The sequence below is a fragment of the Mauremys reevesii genome, unplaced genomic scaffold (genome assembly GCF_016161935.1).
Source record: "Mauremys reevesii isolate NIE-2019 unplaced genomic scaffold, ASM1616193v1 Contig71, whole genome shotgun sequence".
Classification (NCBI taxonomy): domain Eukaryota; kingdom Metazoa; phylum Chordata; order Testudines; family Geoemydidae; genus Mauremys; species Mauremys reevesii.
In genome coordinates, this window is record NW_024100886.1 from 347,371 (window position 1) to 368,467 (window position 21,097).

Here is a 21,097-nt window from a genome sequence, read left to right on the forward strand (position 1 = left end):
AAACCTACAACTACCCAGCTTTCTGAACACCTGTGAGGAGCAAGATGGAGTTGGGACATCTTCAATCATTGATTGTCTCTCTGTGTTCTCTGTCTCTTTCTTCTCTCCCCATGATTCTTCTCCAGTGTCTCTGCCTTTCTCCTCTTGCTCCCTCTCCCCCTGCCCTTTCCCAGGAACTCACAGTCTACAGCATTCAGGAAAAGCCAGAGTTTCATTGATTCATAGACTCTAGGACGAGAAGGGACCTCGAGAGGTCACCGAGTCCAGTCCCCTGCCCTCATGGCAGGACCAAATACTGTCTAGACCATCCCTGATAGATATTTAAATATTTTACTGTCTGCAGCCACAAAGCGAGAAAAATTACACGTCTGGTTCAGAGGCAGTGCACACACATAAGAATCAATGGGCTTTTAATTCCTTAGGTTCTGCCACCATATGCTGCTTCCATTTCATTTCAATCTTTCCCCAAGATTTCTCATTGTGCACAGCAACATTACACCCTTGGGAGAGAGTGGACCAGAGGCTGCATTAATTTAACCTACAAAAACCAAACAAATAGAAATGTAGATCAGAAATGTACTCTCCAGGTTCCTCCAGCCCAGGGGTTGGCAACCTTTCAGAAGCGGTGTGCCAAGTCTTCATTTATTCACTCTAAGACTATGGCTACACTTAAACTCTCCCAGCACTGTCCGTACTCCACCTCCCTGTGGGGAATAACGGACAGCGCTGGGAGCGCGGCTCCCAGCGCTGGGGCTTTGACCACACTGGCGCTTTGTAGCGCCGCAATTTGCAGCGCTGCAGAGGGTGTGTTTTCACACCCTGCTGCAGTGCTGCAAATTTGTAAGTGTAGCCAAGCCCTTATTTAAGGTTTCGGGTGCCAGTAATACATTTTAATGTTTTTTAGAAGGTCTCTCTCTACAAGTCTATATATTATATAACTAAATTAGTGTATTGTAAAATAAACAAGGTTTTCAAAATGTTTAAGAAGTTTCATTTAAAATTAAATTAAAATGTTGATCTTACACCGTTGTCCCGCTCAACCTGCTGCTGGTCTGGGGTTCTGTTCACCCAGGCCGGCAGTGGGCTGAGTGGGGCCTGCGGCCAGGACCCCAGCTGGGAAGGGTCTGGCAGCCAGAACCCCAGACCGGCAGCGGCTCAGCCCACTGCCGCTCAGGGGTTCCATCCTCCGGCTCCTGCCAGCCGGGATCCCGGCTGCCGGACCCGCTCAGCCCGCTGCCGGTGTGGGGTCCCGGCCCTGCCCACATACAGTGGGTACCTACCTTCTCCCTGGTTCTGGCCCATTCTCTTCCTCTCTCTGCACTGAGCTGAGGGTGGGAGTGGACCGAGCACAGGGCTGGGGGTGAAGGGTCTGCCCAGGAGCTAGAATGAGGGAGGGGGCTCAGGGTTGGGGCAGGAGGTTTGGGTGTGGGGGCACTTACCTGGGGAGCTCCCATTTGCGTGAGGGGTGCAGGTGGGAATGTGTGCAGAGGGGTGCAGGAGCTCCCGTTTGGTGCTCAGGGTGGGGGTGGGGATGTGCGGGGTGCATGGGATATGGGGAGGCTGGGGATGTGGGGATGCAAGAGTCAGGGCTGGGGGCATGAGAGGGGGTGCAGGTGTCAGAGTAGGGGGGCTGGGTATGTGTGGGGGTGCCAGAGTCAGGGGTGGAGGGGTGGAGGGGTGAAGGAGTTAACAAAGGGCTGGGTGGTACAGGGCTCAGGGCAGGGGCCTGGGCGGGATGTGGGGGTGCAAGGCTCAGGGCAGGGGCATGGGGTCAGGGCTCCGGGCAGAGGGCTGGGTGATGGCCCCCCCGAACCCCCATCCCCCCGCTCCTTGTCCCGACTACCCCCTCCTGGGACCCCACTCCCTATCTAAGCCTCCCTGCCCCGTGTCCCCTGACTGCCCCCCTAGGAACCTACCCCCTACCTGTCCCCTGACTGCCCCAACCCTTATCCACACCCCCGCACCCAGACAGAACCTCCCAGACTCCCATGCCTATCCAACTGCTCCCCGCCCCTGACAGGACCCCAGAACTCTGGACCCATACACCCCCAGCTCTCTGCCACAACCACTCTCCACACCCCTACCTCCTGACAGCCCCCAGAACTCCCGACTCATCCAACCCCCTCAGCTCCTTGTTCCTGACCCCAGAGACCCTCCCACCCTAACTGTGCCCCCAGAACCCTCCTTGCTCCCTGTTCCCTGACTGCCCTGTCTCCTATCCACCCCCACCCCTAACAGACCCCGGGACTCCCATGCCCCATCCAGCACCCCCGGTCCCTGACTGCCCTCCAGAGACCCCACCCCAACCCCAGGATCCCACCCCCATCCAACCCACCCTGCTCCCTGGCCCTGATTGCCCCCGCTTACCCCAACCCCAGCCCCAGACCCCTTACCATGAGGCTTCCTGCTCATTCGGAGCCCGGCTGCCGTGCACAGCCCCGCCCCTCAAAGTGCTGTGCGCAAGGCAGCAGGGTGCTGGATGAGCGGGGAGCGTCTTTCACTCCCCGCAGAGCCAAACGCTGCCCCGCGGGAGTGCGGAGCCCCGGCCCCCAGAGCGCTGTGCGTGCGGCGGCAGGGCTCCAGGGGAAGGCAGGGGAGGGGCCAGCGGGTTGGCGTGCTGGCAGGATTTTAATGGCACGCTGGAGTCCCAGCAGGCCCCAGCGTGCCATTAAAAATTGGCTTGCATGCCATCTTTGGCACGTGTGCCATCGGTTGCCGACCCCTGCTACAGCCCAACCTTCTGCTGATGCACCTCAACGCACGGCTATAAAGGGTTTGAAGCTTTCATTGCTTAAGTTCCAGGACACTGAGGGATTTCAGCTCCCCTTTGTCCAGAGGAAACCTTCACCCCACTAACAACCAGGTTCTTGTCCATGGGATCACTGTAGGGGGCTGGATCCCTGGTTGTCTAGTCTCTCTATCTAGGACAAGCCAGGGCGCCTCTACAGAAATCCATGGCACACCCACATATTGAACACTGCGTGCAGATGTGGTCACCCCACCTGATAAAAGATATATTGTAATTGGAAAAGGTTAAGAAAAGGGCAACAAAAATGATTAGGGGTCCGGAGCAGCTTTCATATGACGAGTGATTAATAAGGCTGAGACTTTTCAGCTTGGAAAAGAGATGATAGAGGTCTATAAAGCAATGACTGGGTTGGAGAAAGTAAATTAGGAAGTGTTATTTACTCCTCTAGACACAAGAACTAAGGGTCACCAAATGAAATGAAGAGGCAGCAGGTTTAAACCAAACAAAAGGAAATATTTCTTCACATAACACACAGTCAACCTGTGGAACCCTGGGGCACCTAGGATCGGCCACTGTAAGAAGACAGGATACTAGGCTAGATGGACCATTGATCTGACCCAGTGTGGCCATTCTTATGTTGTGTACTTGTGAACTGGGGTGTATGAGCACCCAGGGCCCTCTGTGGAGCTGCCCTTCTCCTTCTATCGCTCATGTTTCATTGACTCCAGCCTTTTTTTCTATTCAGCATCAGCATCATTGTAAACAAGCTCCCCTCACCTCCTGTCCCCTCCAGAACCAGAGTCCCCTGTCTTGTGTAAATCACTGACCTCCCTCAGCACTGACTGCCCCTCCATGGCCTTGTCCCTCCCTCTGTGCTGATGGGACCCTTCTCTCCAGTCCTTCCTCATCAAGCAGCTCAGTGGATGGGAATCTTAGCGTCACCCTGGTGCTTTAGGAGCAGAACCCCCCCGAGCTTCCATGCAATTGGCACTTTGCCATCACTGCTCAGGACTGTAACCTGTGCAGGGAGACTGGCTGGGCCATATGCCAGCTGGGCATGAGCAAAGCAGCAGGGGTGAAAGGCAAACGTGGGGAGTGAACCCAGGGCCTTATACATGTGAATCAGGCACTGTACCACTGAGCCACATCCCCAAACAGGCCTTCTTTGCTGACTGTTACGCTCAGAGCCGGCCTCTTTCCAACGCATCCAGTGGCTTATAAGCTTCATGGGAAACCTTTTCCCCCCAGTCATGCTCTCGTGCAGGTTGCTGGTTCTTAGGGGTCACTTTGCAGCAGGGCCAGATTTGATGTGTGGGGCGGAGAGTGTGCGCGCCCTGGACTCAAGGTTAGCTCAAAAAAAAAAAAAAAGGCAAGGGAAAAACTGCTGGCTGGGAGCTGAATATGCAGGACAATGGGTTGGGATTCTTCTCCGCTCAGATTTGTTATGGAGCTGGCAGTCTCCCAAATGATGGTCTGTTCCTTCCCTCAAAATGCCGGCTAAGCCTCTCCTTTTAAATTTAAAGCTCCATGAAAGGAAAAAAATAATGAGGAAGAAAGCATAGACGCTATGGATGTACTTAAGAAAGGAGCTGGAGAGATAAAGGACCAAAGGAAGGAAAGTATCAATGTTTCTGCCTGGTTTTAAACCAGGGATCTTTTGCAAGTTAGGCAAATGTGATAACCACTAGACTACAGAAACCAGCTGCTGTCAATTTTGGGGCCCTTTTCTAAGGCTTTCTCAGTAGCTGCTACACCAGTTGATTTGCCTTTGAAGAACAGGGAAACAAAGGGCACCAAGAACTTATGTTTTTTGGATGAGCCAAGAAAAGGGAGCAGCATTGTCCCCCTCGGGTAGGCCCTGTTCAATTCCAGGTCAGAAAGCAAAACTCTTCTGCAAGAATATCCAAAATATATTGTGTTTCACTTCACTTCATAAGTACAGTTGTGTGGCAATTAAATTATGACTCTAAAGTTTCATAAAAGCAAAGAACATTAAACAAAATAGTGTGAGAAATACGGATGTATCTGAGGAAAGGGCTTGGAATGAAGGAAGACAAAAATTGATGGGGCAAGAGAATGGGCCCTGTTTCCCCCTGGTTTGGAGCTTCTCTCACAACTACTGGAATAGCAAAGCTAAGCAAATGGGGTTCTATTGTTGCACAGGAGATTCAAGTGAGGCTATTTTCTCCAGATAGAATTAAATGGTCATGTCAGGAGTGGGATTTGAAACCACATCTCTATTCAGAGTCCAGAACACCCAAGAGATAGGGAAAAAAGAGTCTTAAAACTGGCACTTTAGACCAGTCCACCATCCTCCTGCTACAAAAAACATGACTTATCAACCCTAGTTTTCATTAATAGTTGATGAACTCTTTAGGGCGGTCGAGATGGCACATCACTTTCAACTCCTAGAGACCTTCTACAGCACAGCTGAATTTTAGACACACTCACCCAGACCTAAAGTTACACATTTCCTGGAGCTCCATGAGTTCTGTGGTGTTGTAATCTCCCTGCTCCCATTTTAAGTGAACAAAAGATGGGTGCTGGCATTCTGAGAAAGTAATGGTGAACCTCAAAATCCTGCCCTGTGGGCCAGACAGTTAAGCAACCAGCACCCACAACCTCTACCATGATAGTATCCTATCTAGGAACAACTCACTGATCAATAGCTGGGGTGTGAAATCCTCATTTCTTTGTTGTTCTATCACTGTAGTCCCCATTTTCCTATTGCTTGTCTGTATAATCTCTGTCTGGTGCTGTGATTCTTTCTGTCTGTTGTATAATTAATTTGTTGAGTGTAAACCAATTAAGGTGGTGGGGTATAATTGGTTAGATAATCATGTTACAATATGTTAGGATTGGTTAGTTACATTTCAGTAAAATGATTGGTTAAGGCATAGCTAAGCAGAACTCCAGTTTTACTATATAGTCTGCAGTCAGTCAGGAAGTAAGGGGGGGAATGGGAATGGAAATGGGAATGGGAGTGGGAGTGGGGATGGGGGTAGGGGAATTGGAATTATGTTTTGCTAAGGGGGGAAATAGGAACAGGGAATGGGAACAGGGACACAGGCAAAGCTCTGTGGTGTCAGAGCTGGGAAGGGGGACACTGAGGAAGGAAATTGGAATCATTGCTTGCTGGAAGTTTACCCCAATAAACATTGAATTGTTTTCACCTTTGTACTTCATGCATTGCTGCTCTCTGGTCACGCGAGAAGGACCAGGGAATGGGAGGGTGATGGGATAAACCCTCTAACAAGTACGTCTATCAGGGTGTGAAAGACCCCAGAACCAGTATAATTAAGCTGACCTAAGCCATGGTTAGTTAGTGCTAAATGAAAGTAAAGATTGTTCTGTCAACATAGCTATTACAGGGATGGAAAACCCCTCTTGTCACTGTAGCAACCGTCTTCTCCACAGTGCTATAGCAGCATTTTAAGTGTAGACAGCCTCAGAGCAAGACCAGATTTGGCTCTGTGGATGCTCAGGCACTAAGACAACAGTAATGACAATATACTAATGCATCTGTAGCTGGCAGGATTTGAAACTGCGTGGAGAGACCCCAGTCAATTTCTAGTCCATTGCATTAACCAGGGGTAGTTGATTATTTTATCAAGAGCCAAATTTCTTGGTCAAGGTCTAGTCAATGTCTAGACACCAGAGAAAATAATAAGAAGTATATAGAAAGATTTTGCAGTCACTATGGGCATAACTATGACGATTGTTTCATGTTTCACTCTATATATTTGGCACCACTGCCTTTCCCTTTAGTCTTGTAGTTTACCAAGGGTAAAACTAAATATCTCTTCAGATACCAGGGAGTGTTTGTGTTCATTCCTGCGAGCTACACAGGGGTTTGATGTAGCTGCTTTCAATCCTCCAGCTCTGCCGGGACAAGTAACATTTCAGGCTGTCACTGAACTGAAGAGGGGAGATCATTTTTTGACAAGTTATGCCTCCTCTTAAAAGTGTTTGTCTGGCTGGCAGCCCTGGTTCCCAGGTCTCTCCTGAGGGAAGAAAGTTTCTGTGCAAAATACTAAAACTTTTAACAGAGAGGAGGGAAAGGCGATGGCCACATGATGGGGCCAGTATGTACCACAACATGGTTCTTTTATGTGGGATGGCTCTGAACACTGACTGATCTCCACTCCCTTGTGTTTGAAGAGATGTTTAGTTTTGTACTTGGGAACCTATAAGGCTGAAGCAATTTTATGGATGGTGACACTACGATTGAAGGGTTATTTAATGTTGTAAAAATTGTTAAAAACACTGAGCTTAAACTGGAACTGCCTGTTATTAAAGGCTGGTTTCCCCACGTCAGTTCCATAAGCTCTGCTAGAAACACCCTGGGTTCTCTCCTGCCTCGGTGGGAACTGGAGGGAATCGTCCCCTGCTGCCCTTGGCTCCAGGCTGGTTTTTCTGGAGAGGGGACGTGGAATTGATTTGTTTGCTGTTGAGAAGGGAGCCGGGCCAGTTCTCAGGGAACGAGAACTCCCAGCATCTTCCCAGCCAGCCCATGATGCGGGAGTCAGGTTCATTCTCTGTTCAGAAGCAACGTGCTCAGAAGCCTGTTGTGTTTCATTCCTTAGGTTCTGCTGCCATCGTGTGACCATTCGCTTCCCCTCCTTTCTGTCCAAAGCGCAGAGCCCAGTTCCTCCAGGGAGAGAAGGACGTCTTTCTTCTTTCCTTCCTCAACAGCCCCCTTCCTTGGAGAGCCCCTTGCTGGGGTCTGGGTGGGGAACAGCCGTTTCTGAGGATTAATTTCACACCATATTTGGTGTTGATATATAGATTTTACAGCCAGACTAGATCACTAGGTACCTCTGCTCTGACCTGATTCTGAACAGAGTCCAGAGAATTTTATCCAGTGACTCCTACATCCACCCCAAGATCTTCTGGCTGAACGAGGAGGGTTCATTCAGAAAGTCATCGTGTTTGGATGTAAAGGTGGGAAATGATGGGGAAATTGGCCCCTCTTTCAAGTTTAAATGTTGTAACTTCTACATCTAGACCGGGGTGGCCAACCTGAGCCTGAGAAGGAGCCAGAATTTCCCAATGTAACTGCCAAACGTGCACCTTTGTATGCAACTGCTGAGTCAATTGTGAACCTTCCCATCATTATCATTATCCCTTCGAAATGATGATGGTGATGGACACTTGGCTCGATATCCCAGTGTGCCCTGGACGTCTACAGGTTGCATTAGGCAATCCAACCATTCGGCACTTGCAGATGAGCACCTCTGTATTGTGCCTGAGTCTTGTACAGCTATGAAAGTCTGATAGATGCCAATATTTTCCCATCTTTTTAACCTGCACTAATATGAGGCCAGGCCAGGGCTGGGAAGAGAGAGAGAGCAGCAGGTTTCCCCAATTGTTTCCTGCTTGCTTTTTCTTGACTAGCTTCACCTCTGCACCAACTTGTACTTTTCCTATGTGAGCCTGGCTAGCTCAGTTGGCAGAGCATCAGACTTTTAATCTGAGGGTCCAGGGTTCAAGTCCCTGGTCAGGTGATAAACTTCTCACTATGATTGTAAAAATCTGACTTTCTGGAGTCTTCTTTGGTGTTACTCTTTCTCTCCAGGATTTTCCTTTCCTAAGAAGGGCCTTTGTGTGGGGGGGATTGAAGGAACAACTCCTTGACATCCCCTCTGTCCTTGCAGCCTGGAGGAATAAAGGCCTCTGGGCATAGAGCATGTTCCTTCCCTACACACACACACACATACAAACACACAGAATATCCCTAAGGAATTAGAATCACCTGCTGCCTTCCCCTGTCCTGCTGGATCTCCAAATGAAGATGCTCTTCAGCCTAAACCCATGTCCCCTCTTTTCCCAGTGCCCCTCAGACCCAACCCTCAGTCCCTCCTATGCTCACTGCTCCTCACTCCCAACCAGAGCCTGCTCCTCTTCACCCTTCTCCTCTGTCCCAACCCACAGCCCCCTCCTATTCCCAGTGCCCCTCAATCCCAACCCACAGCCCCCTCCTATTCCCAGTGCCCCTCAATCCCAACCCACAGCTCCCTCCTTCCCTCCAGCAGCAGGTGCTTCAGACCCCCTCAGGAAGATTTTCTTGCAAGGTTTCATGTATGAGTCTGCATGTGGATTTCACAGTATGTTGGAAATAGGTCGGGTTGCTTGCCGAAATGATCACTTGTGGTTGGTGTTGGATTCCCAGTCTCCATGTTATTGGGGCAGGAGAAACAAAGGGTTGTTATCCTTGATGTGTGAATCAAGGACTCAACCCTGGCTGTAAACTAAATGAGCTGCCCACAGATTCTGGCAGCCACAATGAGCATTTGGTGCGAGAGCCCAGACCTGTCCCTGTCCCAGGGGGAGGGGGTCACCTGCAAGGGGCTTGGACCACTGACCTATCAGCTCTTAACTCCCAAACAATCAGTAACTCTATTATCAGTGCCTGTGAGTGTAATTTAAATCATAAGAAAAACCACACTGGGCTAGACCAAAGGTCCATCTAGCTCTGAATCTTGTCTTCTGGCAGTAGCCAATACCAGGTGCTCTAAAAGGATCTCAACAAAGCACCACTGGGAGTTGAACCCAGGATCTCCTGTTTACAAAACAGGTACTTTAACCAGCTAAACCATGGTGCCTGCTTGTGATTAAGGTAGAGTGTCTGCTCACACCTGCCTCTTTGCATCCCCACCTGAGCCTGACAAGCTTTGCTTGTGTTTGGATTCTGCAAAGCAGAGGAGCAGGTGACATTTTCCTTGCAAGCTCTGTCTGTGTGTGTGTGTGTGAGAGAGAATCTTTGGCCAGGTCTGCACTACAAAGTTATTTCAGCAGAATTATATTGCTCAGATGTGTGAAAAACAAACTATGCTTCCTCAGTTAGCAGCTTGTGGCTGGTGCACACACTGCAATGCCACGTCTGGCGACAAAACTGCCCTGTTTTGCTGACAAAATAAAACCACTTCGATGAGAGGTCTAGAGCTTTTTGCAGCAAACTTAAAGTGAGAGTGTAAATGTAGACGCTGCTGTTCATTATATCACCATAACTGGCCTCCTCCAGTATCCCACTATACCCTCTGTGAACTCGCCTGCCCTGCATTCCTGCTAGAGAGCCATGGGCCCCTCCCCTTTCATCGCTCTGGGAACTTCTGAGCCTGCTGCTCTGCTGCAGCAGCCAGGAGCAAATCACTGCGGTGGATGCTGCTCTCTCCCGCACTGCGAACACAGAGCAGAGTGGTGGGAACTTCCTTACATGGGGGGGCCACTAGCATCCGAACTGTGACACCCCCAGGACACCCCTTCCCTAGTGGAGGCTCTTACCTTCTAAACAGGGACGTCTGTTTTCTAGTAAAATCACTAAAAGGGAAGGAGAAAACTCGAAAGAGGTTCCTCCTGGTGCTCATGTCCGTGAACCCGAATACTCTCGCAGTCCTCAAAGAGAGACCTGGAGAAGGAGACTGGCTGAAGCAAAGCCACAGGGGTCTCTGAGGTTTCCCTGGCCCCTCGCCCCTGTCCTGCCTGGCTGATGTCAGCATCTCTCTGTGAGGTCACCACCTCCCCCCCACCTTTGACCAATAGTCTGAGGTCCTGCAAAAGGCCTTTGTGATGTCACTGCCTGTCACGGACTCACAGATCGTGCCCATTCATGGCCCCGTGCGGTCCATGGGGGGTGCCCCTTTCAGTGCGACACCCCTTCGCGGGGGGTCCACTCTCTCTCGGGGTCAGGCCCCTCCACCTCCTGGAGCCGCACCTCTCTGAGCCTTAGCACGTCTGCCTCTGCCATGGGCCCCCTCAGGGAGTCCACGCGCTCTGGACCCCCTGGGCCTCCTCACCCCCGAAGGGGTTGATGCCCCCTGTTCTCTAGACCGGAGTGACTCTGAGCCAGCGTAAAACAGGAGGGTTTATTGAGCATTGAACACAGCACAGGAAACTCTCAGGGCCTCAGGCCTGGCCTCCCTCAGCCCAGCACATCCCAGTCCCCCTGCAGCCAGGTGGGCTCTGCCTGCTTCCCCTCACCAGCCCTGAGCCCCCCTGCTCCCCAGCTGGGCCTCCGATATCCCGGGCCCCAAGCCCCACCTCTGTCCATTGTCTTTTCTCCAGGTAAACAGGGTTGCCTGGGCCTCCTCCCCTCTCTGCCCCCCTCTGGCTGGAACAGGTTGGTCACGGAGTCCTCTCCCCGCAGCCCATTGTCCTCTCACTGGCCAGAACTGGCTGTGACTCCTGAGCTGGGTCTCCAGGTCACCAGTCGCTGGAGTCTCCATCCTTCAGGCCATCAGCCGGGGTCCCAAGTCCCCCTCCGGTCCTCTGTAACAACAAACTCCCTCTCCCCTCACCTCGTTAAACCAGTAACACCTGGGGACACTGAGTCCCACTCCCTGTGCATGCAAACCACTGGAAAACACAGAAAACCCTAAGAAAATCCCCCACTTCGTCACAGAGCCCAGCACCTCTCCTCCTCTGGGCACCTGGAGCAGAGGCGGCTGGTGCTGACAGCTCCAAGGGAAGGCTTAAAAGCCACAGAGCAACTGAGGTCAGGGCCAGAGGAGGGCAGGACCATGCCTATGTGTGGCCTTCAGACAGGCACAAAAACACCCAGCCAGGCTGCTCCCTGCCATGCCAAACCCCACTGAAGGCCACCCGCAGACCAGCATGTGGGGAGGCTGCTGATGCTCTGTGGCCATTATCAAAGACGGTAGGAAAGCAGGGCCAGCCCCCCTGGTGGCGCCTCTTACCATTCCCACTCACGGTGCTCACTTTGGCAGTGGGGCAGGAGATTTTACCCCAAGAGGCTTTTCCCCAGCTGGCGACAAGCAGAGAAACACCCAGGCTCCATGTAGCAACCCCCCTCCAGCACAGGGACAGGTGCACATTTGGAAGAGGGAAACTGCTCCACACGCTAGCCCGGGCAGCCGCCCATTTTCTTTGGCAAGTCAGGAAGGGCAAAGGCGAGACTGGAAGCACCTGGGGCTCATGCCCCAGCCTTTGTGACGCCCACCCCCCAACTCCTTCCTGGTGCTCTAGCTGAAGCCAGAGCATTGGCCTGAGCAGCCAAGAAGAGGTTCCAGCCCTGACGGACGTTCAGCCCAAAGGTAAAACTGCACAAGCACAACCACAAAGGGACTCGAACCCTCAATTGCCTGATCTGAAGTCAGACGCCTTATCCGTTAGGCCACATGGTCACACAGGAAAAGGCCCTCCAGGCACTTCTTTGGAAAAGGCCGACACTGTGAACTCTGACGAAGTGGGAGTTCACCCACGAAAGCTCATGCTCCAATACGTCTGTTAGTCTATAAGGTGCCACACGACTCTTTGCTGCTTTTGCAGACACTGTGTTTCTCAGGTCAGCTACTGAGTGGGGCCGAGACTCTCTGGGCACAAGAAGTCGAGTTCCCAGTGAGATGTGAGACTTAATTCTCTGGAGCCAGGTGCAGGGCTTTGGCAGGGAGGCTCAGGCATGGGGGATTGAGGTGCAGCGGATGGACCGGCTGTCTAGGTGCAGAGATTTAGTCGCACTGAGGAGGAGGAGGAGGAATCCTGCTGACAGGCAGTGGCCAGGGCCGGTGCAACCACTAAGTGAACTAGTTAGCCGCCCAGGGTGCCAAGTGGCTGGGGGCAGGGCCGGCTTTAGGCCAATTCCACCAATTCCCCCGAATCGGGCCCCGCGCCTAAGAGGGCCCCGCGCCCAGTGAGAATCCTTTCCCTGGCTAGAGTCGCCTTTTTAATTTTTACTCACCTGGCGGCGCTCCGGGTCTTTGTCGGCACTTTGGCGCTGAGTCCTTCGCTTGCTCTGGGTCTTCGGCGGTGGGTCCTTCAGTGCCACCGAACACACCTGGAACGAGTGAAGGACCCGCCGCTGAAGTGCTGCTGAAGAGTCGGAGCACCGCCCAGTGAGTACAAGCCCCATGTGGTATTTTTACATTTTTTTTTAATAGTCATCCCTGCCGAGGCCCCGTCGAAACTGTTCGAATTGGGCCCCGCACTTCCTAAAGCCGGCCCTGGTTGGGGGGCACTGAGAAGCGCACTCAGGGGAGGCGGGGGAGTGGAGGTGAGCTGGGGCAGGTGGCTGGGGGAGGTGCGGGGGGAGGGCTGCCCGCAGCAAGTAACGGGGGGTGTGTGTGTGTGCAGGTGAACCGCTCTCTGTCCCAGCTCACCTCTGCTCCGTCTTCTCCCCGAGCACACCGCCCCCACTCTGATTCTCCTCCCCTCCCAGGCTTCCTGCACTAAACAGCTGATTGGCACCACAAGCCTGGGAGGCGGGAGAAGTGGAGCGGCGCCGGCGTGCTCAGGGGAGAAGGCGGAGCGGAGGTGAGCTGGGGAGGGGAGCTGCTGCAGGGGGGCTGCCCGGCTCTTCCTCATGGCCCCTGCCCCTGCACTCACTGCATGGTAAGTGGAGTGACCCAGCCCCAGCCTGGTCCACTCCCCTGGCTCCCAGCCACGCCGCCGGCGAGTGTTGTGGGGCGGTTCCCCCCTCCCCCCAAGCTTGGGATCCAGGGGAGCAGAGCAGGCTGGGACCCCAGGCCTGCGTGGGGGGAAGCAGAAGGGGGGCTGGCCCCAGGCCATCGTGGGACATGGGGGGCTGGCTACTTCCTGCGGGAAGTGGAGTGACCCGGCCCCAGCCTGCTCTGCTCCCCTGGCTCCCAGGCTTGTGTTGGTGTTGGCTGGATTTGTGCGGGTGTTTGTGTATATTAGCAATTGTGTGTGTGTGGCTGGATTCATGCATGTGTTTGTGTTTGTTTGCAATTGTGTGTGTGTGTGCATGCTCTGCTGCCCTCTGCTGGCGCAACAACCGTTTCTCTGTATGTCACAGCCCCCATACTGTCGACCCCGGTGGTGATTTTCCCATGTTACAAGGGCTGGCTGGCCTGACCCTTCTCCCCTCTGCAGAGTGTGGCAGGGGCTGCAGCTCACCCCCTGTGGGGCAGGAGTGCCAAGGTGTGGGGTGCTGGGCTCCAATGCACCTGGAGAGCAGCTCAGGTGAGGTGGGGCAGGGCGTGTGGTGTCTGTTCTGCGTTGCCTGGTGCTGTGCCACTGTACAATCCCCAGCCACACCACACAGCGCATCCCGAGAGGGGGTAGGGGGCCAAGCAGATGATCCAGCATGAGGGGATCATTCTCATTGGTAGCTGTCCAGTGGCAGTGAGTTCCACAGGCCTCGGCACATGCTGTGTGGGGCAGGAGGTCCTTGTATTTGCAGCAGTGGGAGTGAACTGTGTGCAGTTGTGTCTCTGAGCATGATTGTGAATATTATGGTTGGGGGGGTGATTGTGAGTACGGCTGGGGGTGTGATTGTTTCTTTCTTTGGGGGTTGGGCTAGCATGTCCCTCTGGGTGTGTTGTGTGTGTGTGTGTCTGTCTGTCTGTCTGTCAGTGTCACTTGCTGCAGGATACAAAATCCTGCAAAGCCATTTCTTACTGCTTAGCCCAGCAACACACTGATACAAACAGTGTCACAGACGCACACACACACACCGGGGCTCAGCCCCACCAGCAGGGGGCAGGAGGGACACACACGTCTCCCCTGGGCCAGCTTGGACAATTTCCCATCACGACCCGGCACAGTGCTGGTGCCCCCACACGGGGGTGGGCAGCGACCGGGCATGGGGGGCAGATGTGCCGGATCTGTAAAAGCAGCAAAGAGTCCTGTGGCTCCTTATAGACTAACAGACATATTGGAGCATAAGCTTTCATGGGTGAATCCCCACTTTGTCGGATGTATTCAGAAGGAAGCACTTTGGGAAAATCAGTCAAGGCCCTTAGCAGAGCTGGGACACAAACCCAGTGACTCCTGCACCACCCTGGGAGGGGAGTGGGGTCTAGTGGTCAGAGCAGGGAGGGGGCTGGGCACCAGGACCCCTGGGTTCTATCCCTGGCTCTGGAAGTGGAGGGGGTCTAGAGTAGGGGGACTGGGATCCAGGATTCCTGGGTTCCATTGCTGGGGATTTCATACTTTCCCGCTAGTGGAAAGTGCTGGGAGAATCCCCCAGCCAAAGCTGCTCTGACAGCGCTAAGCAGCATCTGACCATTCCAGGGCGGAGCGCACGGCCCAGGAGGAGTGTTTGGCTCTGGGGTTTCACTTCAGCCCAGTCTAGAGAGAGGGGCCCAGCCATGGAGTTTGGCTCAAGACAACCAATTCTCCAATTTCTTAAGGGTGTTTTGAATTCCAATCCTGTGCTCCAAAGTGCTTGGTGTCAGTTGCCAATTTTAGAAGCATGTTCTCCACTCCATTTTCCAAATCATTCATGAAAACATTGACTAGTACCGGACCCCGGACTGATCCCTGCCGGACCCACTAGGTGCACCCTCTCCGTTGGACAGCCAGACATGGAGAAGGGCCCCTGGAGACTGGGCTTTCAACCAGCTCTGCACCCACATGACACTGATTGCATCTAGACCGCATTTCCCTCGTTTGCTTGTGAGAATGTCCTATGGGACTGTGTCAAAAGCCTCAGTAACACCGAGATAGATCCCATCTCCTGTTTACCCACCTCCACTAGGCCCGGAACCCTGCCGAAGAAGGAAAGCGGATTGGTTTGGAATGATTTGTTCTTGACAAATCCATGCTCACTCGTCCTAAGAACCAAAGTATCCTGTAGGTGCTGCTGACAAAGTGATTGTTTAAGAATGTATTCCAGGATCTCTCCATCTGTGGAAGTGAGGCTAGCTAGTCTGTAAGTCCCAGGGGTCTCTTTGTTCCCCTTTTAAAGATAGGTCCTGTCTTGTTCAAGGATGGGAAGATGTTCTTTTTCAGGGATCTCAGACGAGAACTGGGGCACAACGCCTGGTTTGTTAAGGCCACAAAAACAGAGGCAGGAACCTCTTCTCTCCTGCTGGCAAAGAACCCCAGGTACCTAAGAGACAGGGACTCACATCCCTGAATGAGCTTTAAAAAACGCAATGGTTAAAAAGTTTGGCCCCGACCATTTCTTGTTTCCGCAGACTTTAGCAAACTTGTTTAGCAAACTTTACAATTCCTTGGTGCTAAATACCGTGAAACTCCCCTTTCTCCTTCACAGAGGGCTTTAACGCCCCTTATCTCACTCAGGCTCACGACCGCTCAGAGTTTGAGAATTGTCCCTGTTCCCATTGGACAGATGGGGAGGAGCCTGAGGTGCAGAGAAGGGAAGTGACCTACCCAAGGGCCTACACAGCAAGGTGGTGGCAGAGTCAGAAAGAGACGTCACCTGTCCTGATTCCTGTTCTAACAAACAGCAAACCCCCCCAGCGGCAGGGATAGAGCCCAGGAATCGAGATGGTGGGGAAATTTAACTGAAACCATTTCTGTCAGAAAATCCCATTCAGACTAAACCAGTTTGTTTCTCGAACTCAAAACAAGTGGGATGAAAGTTCTTTGCACAAATATTTTGTTGCCAAACAAAAGCATCTCCTGTTTGTCACAGTGTGTTAAATTGTCTCATCACACACAAGAGACACTTAGATCACAAACATGAGATAAGATGCTTAAGTCAGTCTAAGCTAAGTAGTTGCTGCTCTTAACAATTTCAAAATAAAAAAAAGACAAATCAAATAGACTATTTCAGCTATTTTATTATGTCACAATCTGATCAGAGTAAACGTGATAGGACACCTCATATTATGCACTACTCCTAGTGACACTCTCCAATGGATCCCCATCCTCCACTCACCATGAGGTAGGTAGCAGCAGATCATTATTATCCCTACTTGAAAGAGGGAGAAGCTAAGGCTGAGAAAGGAGAATTGACTTGGCTTAGGTCACACAGCCAGCCAGTGGCAGAGTTGGGAATAGGACCCAAGAGCCCTGATTTTCAAACTAACCATCGGATCTTGAATTTCAGACATTGAATGACCTGAATAAAGTGCTCTCAGATGAGCTCCAGACCAACAACAGTGCACAGTAATTATTCAGTAAGTATTTGAGGAGAACTGCAAGGTTAGAGAGAATCATGAACTGCTCAGAGACCATTAATGAAGAGAAGCAGCAAAATTCATCAAACATATGACTGGTTCTGACTTATTTACTTGGTCTTAAAAGAGAACAAGGACCTGAGTCTCCTCCCTGTCAATAACCCCCTGCTCAGCCAATCAGGGTAGAGACTGAGGACGGGAGGCTGAGGGTTCTCACCAGAGAGCCCAAAGGATGGCCCAGGTCACCGGTGGGGATCACTGCCCGAGCACTATTTCAGCCCCACATTTTTGGGTGGACCTCCCACAGGGGGAGCTGCCGAGCACTCCCCCGCAACACACATACACACACACATACACACACACACCCCTCCTGGTGTTGGGAGGGGAACAGGAGAAAGGACAAAAGAAGCAAGGGATGAAGAGAAAGGAGGACGGGATGGATGGAGGAAAAGGTAAAACAAAAAGGACAAACCCTAATGTCCCCAGTGATTCTAAGGGACAAAATCCCAGGTGCGGAATAAAATTCGGCCTCCTTAGCTAGTGTTTTCCGTGCCTAGAATTCAACTGTCACCAGATGGATCAGACTGAACAGGTTTCAAATCTCGAGGAGGCTCTTACCTTCTAAACAGGGATGTCTGTTTTCTAGTAAAATCAGGAAAAGGGAAGGAGAAAACTCGAAAGAGGTTCCTCCTGGCACTCATGTACGTGAACCCGAATACTCTCTCAGTCCTCAAAGAGAGACCTGGAGAAGGAGACTTGCTGAAGCAAAGCCACAGGGTCTCTGAGGTTTCCCTGGCCCCTCGCCCCTGTCCTGCCTGGGTGATGTCAGCATCTCTCTGTGAGGTCACCACCTCCCCACCACCTCTGACCAATAGTCTGAGGTCCTGCAAAAGGCCTTTGTGATGTCACTGCCACACCCCTCCCTTGCTGGGCCAATGTCCTGCCCCTGGCCAAGCACTGTGAAGGTTTGAGCTGCTCCCTGTGGATCACCCCACTCAAGGAGCGTTCGTTCTAGGCAACAAGCCGGTAGTTTTGGATCATCTGCAAATTTTGTCAGCTCACTGTTTATTAGATCATTTATTAATATGTTGACTAGTCCTGGTCCCAGTACAGACACCACTAGTTACCTGTTTCCATCCTGAAAACTGACCATTTAGTCCTACCCTTTGTTTCTTGTCTTTTAACCAGTTATTGATCCACGTGAGGAATTTCCGGAGGTGAAAGTAAGCCGGTATGTTCCGGTATGGGTTACCGGCAAGAGCCGGTACGCTGTGCCAGCCCGGCCTGGCTTCCCCAGGCTGGTGATTTCAAGGGTCCAGGGCTCCCTGCTGCGGCCGAAGCCCTGGGCCCTTTAAATCACCTCCCGAGCCCCCCTGCCGGAGCCCCGGGGAGCAAATCACTGCCGTGGATGCTGCTCTCTCCCGCTCTGCCAACACAGAGCCGGGGTGGCAGAAGCTTCCTTACAGTGGGGGGGGGGCACCATTGTCCAAACTGTGGCACCCCCATGACACCCCTTCCCTAAGGACCCCCACTCACACCACCTCTCCCCCCAAGGCCACACCCACAGACGCCTCTTCCCCAAGACTGCACCCTCCCCCCCTCCATCATTTCTCCTAACAGCCAGTAAAGCGTGGTGGGGCCATGGTGCTCTAACCCTCTGTTCCAGCACCCCTGACACAGAGCTGAGCAGGCAGCTGTGTGTGTGTGTGTGTGTGTGTGTGTGTGTGTGTGTGTGAGACAGAGAGTGCTGAGCTGAGCTGAGCCAGTGAGAGAAGGGGGGCTGATGTCGGGGCTGTCCCCTGCCTCAGGACTGGTCGCTTCCAGCAGCTGTCTGAACTTAGAGACAGTGTGCGACACACTCACTCTTCCGCAACACACACACTGTCTCTCCCCACCACGCACATTGCAGTTGAAAAGCAGCTGGCAATCTAGTAGGATGCCCATGGACCAATGGGCATCCTACTAGAAGAAACCTGATAGAAACCTGATAGGATAGAAACCTGCATCATGCGATGCAGCCCGTGAGGCATTGCAAACATTTCCCAAAGCACCCTGCAGCCAGCTACCCACAATGCACTGCTCTCTGTGGCAATCCAAGAGATGCTAGCATGGATGTGCTCTGGTGACACAGGGTGGACATGCAACAGCTGTTCAATTAAAACACTTTAACTAAAGCCACATTATTCTTTCATGTAGACATAGCTTAAGAGTGAAACAAGACCCAGCTCCACTGAAACTAAAGAACCACAACTTCCTCTGTAGTTGGCAGGATTTGTTGCCCTCCCCTAGACTCTCTACAATTTGTTTCTGTAGTGGGGGGGGCGTGAAAACTGGACGCAATGCTCCAGATGTGGCCTCACCAGTGCTGAATAGAGGGGAATAATCACTTCCCTCGATCTGCTGGCAACGCTCCTACTAATCCAGCCCAATATGACCAGTTACCCATATTGAATGCAGGCACAGCAATATCTGATACATTGGTTGCTGTCCATTCAGGAGGTTATTTCCCACCTATTCATAAATAATGAAGCTGCTCTAAGTGGAGGGGAGAGAGCTGTCCTGTCCGTGCAGTTAACCCATCTCCCCGAGAGGTGGTAGCTATGTCACTGGGGGAAGCTATGTTGGTGGGTGTGCAAGCTGTGGTGTCTACATGTATATATAAAGTTTAATCAAACCCCATTTTTAAAACCCCTGTGGTCTGGGAATAGAAAAGGAGCTCGCTGAGGCAGAGCCCGTCCTTCAAAATCCTTAAGATTACGGACTTGGCTGTGTAAATGTCACGGGGGTATAGCTCAGGGGTAGAGTGTTTGACTGCAGATCAAGTGGTCCTTGGTTCAAATCCAAGTGCCCCCTTCCAAAGTTGTTCTTTCAGTAAAAATATTTCTATTTCAGGAGCTCCACTAAATAGGGATCCCTGAAATGAATGGACACACTCAATGTTTTCCTGTGCAAATGCATAAAAACCTAGCAAACATGTCCCCAGCTGAAATCAGTTCCAATCCTCTAAGTGTCTAGGTTTGTTTTCATCAATGAAACAAAGGCACGTGAAGACACATTTGCAGGTCCTTGGCCTCCATGGGCTACAATGTGCAGAAGAACAAGAACCACATCCACTTGGGAGGAATGGACTAGTCTGTATTACATTTGGTAAGTAAGTTGCCATTGGGACTGAAAACTCTCCTGGGGGTGGACAGGAATCTCTTAGAAAAATAAAATAACCAAGATTTACCAAACTCCCTGTTACACATTCAAACCTCTCTTTGTGCACATGGCATCAATTGGGGCTCTAATAAATGTCAACCTTCCTTTAACACAGATCATTGTTCCTTGTAACTTTCAGACGCATTCGAATGGCAGCTGTTTACAGGTCATGTGCTGCTAGTTCATGAGCAGCAGCAGAGTCTCTGTATGTTTACCAACGGTAGAGCTCATTATGTCTGCCTCTAAGTAAGTGCAGAGTTATTTCAATGGCTCCTACACTGACATCTGCTGCCCCTTCTGGCTGGTTAATTGCACTATTTGGAACCTGCTCCTAAAATTACACCCTTCCTGGGAGTGAGTCAAAACTGCCGGAAGGAAACCCCATTGGGTTTCAAGTGCAGTACAAGCAGGGAGGTGAGGGGCAAGCAGAGGGGTCTCAGAGGTTCTCCTAGGGAGCAGGGTTGGGAGGCTAGTAGTCATGCCTGTGGGGTTCTATTCCTGGCTGTGGGAGGAAAGGGGTGTCTAGTAGATTAGAGGTGGGGGCCTAGAAATCAAACAAAAAAAACATCTCCCTTTTCAGCTTCAATGCTCATTGAACAAGAACATGGCTTCTCATCACTTTGGTTTCAGAGGAGCAGCTGTGTTAGTCTGTATCCTCAAAAAGAACAGGAGTACGTGTGGCACCTTAGAGACTAACACATTTCTTAGGTTCTGTTGCCATCATGTGGCCATTTCATTTCACTTCTTATTGTTAAAAGGTTTGGGTACTTTGCACAGAAACATCATTTCCTTGGGAGAGATGGAGAAGTGGAAGCCGCATTGATTTAATCCTCTGAAAATTAGATAAGGATTAAAATATTCCCCAGACAGCTCAGTCCCAACCGTTCTCCCTCACTGCTGCCAGTGAAGCTCAGTTCTGTCCCATGGCCCCAAGAACTGCTGGGTGCAAGTCCTGGGCCTGATGTGAAGTAAGAAAAAAAAGATACTGGAGGTACCCTATCTCCTAGAACTGGAAGAGACCAATGAGTCCAGCCCCCTGCCTTCACTAGCAGAACCAAGTACTGATTTTGCCCCAGATTTCTAAGGGGCCTCTCAATAATTGAACTCACAACCCTGCATTTAGTAAGTAAATGCACAAACCACTGAGCTATCCCACCCCTAAACAGCATAGGAGTGACTCTGCCTGCCTAGACTTTTCTATAGATAAATTGAGACACACCATGCTTGAGGAAGGAGATACAGATGTGTCGTTTGATTGTTTTTCTCATGTTAAATGTACTTGATCATTTCCATGGCAAAA

The 21,097-nt window shown here is 51.6% G+C and overlaps 3 non-coding genes across 3 annotated transcripts; 2 read left to right on the top strand and 1 right to left on the bottom strand.

The window, feature by feature from the left end:
• The first annotated feature begins 8,183 nt into the window (after nt 1-8,183).
• On the top strand, nt 8,184-8,256 carry TRNAK-UUU. The gene has a single exon. It is a non-coding gene; the product is annotated as a tRNA-Lys (tRNA).
• Nucleotides 8,257-9,280: 1,024 nt separating this feature from the next.
• TRNAT-UGU lies at nt 9,281-9,354 on the bottom strand. Its single transcript has one exon. It is a non-coding gene; the product is annotated as a tRNA-Thr (tRNA).
• Nucleotides 9,355-19,377: 10,023 nt separating this feature from the next.
• TRNAC-GCA lies at nt 19,378-19,449 on the top strand. Its single transcript has one exon. It is a non-coding gene; the product is annotated as a tRNA-Cys (tRNA).
• Nucleotides 19,450-21,097: the final 1,648 nt, after the last annotated feature.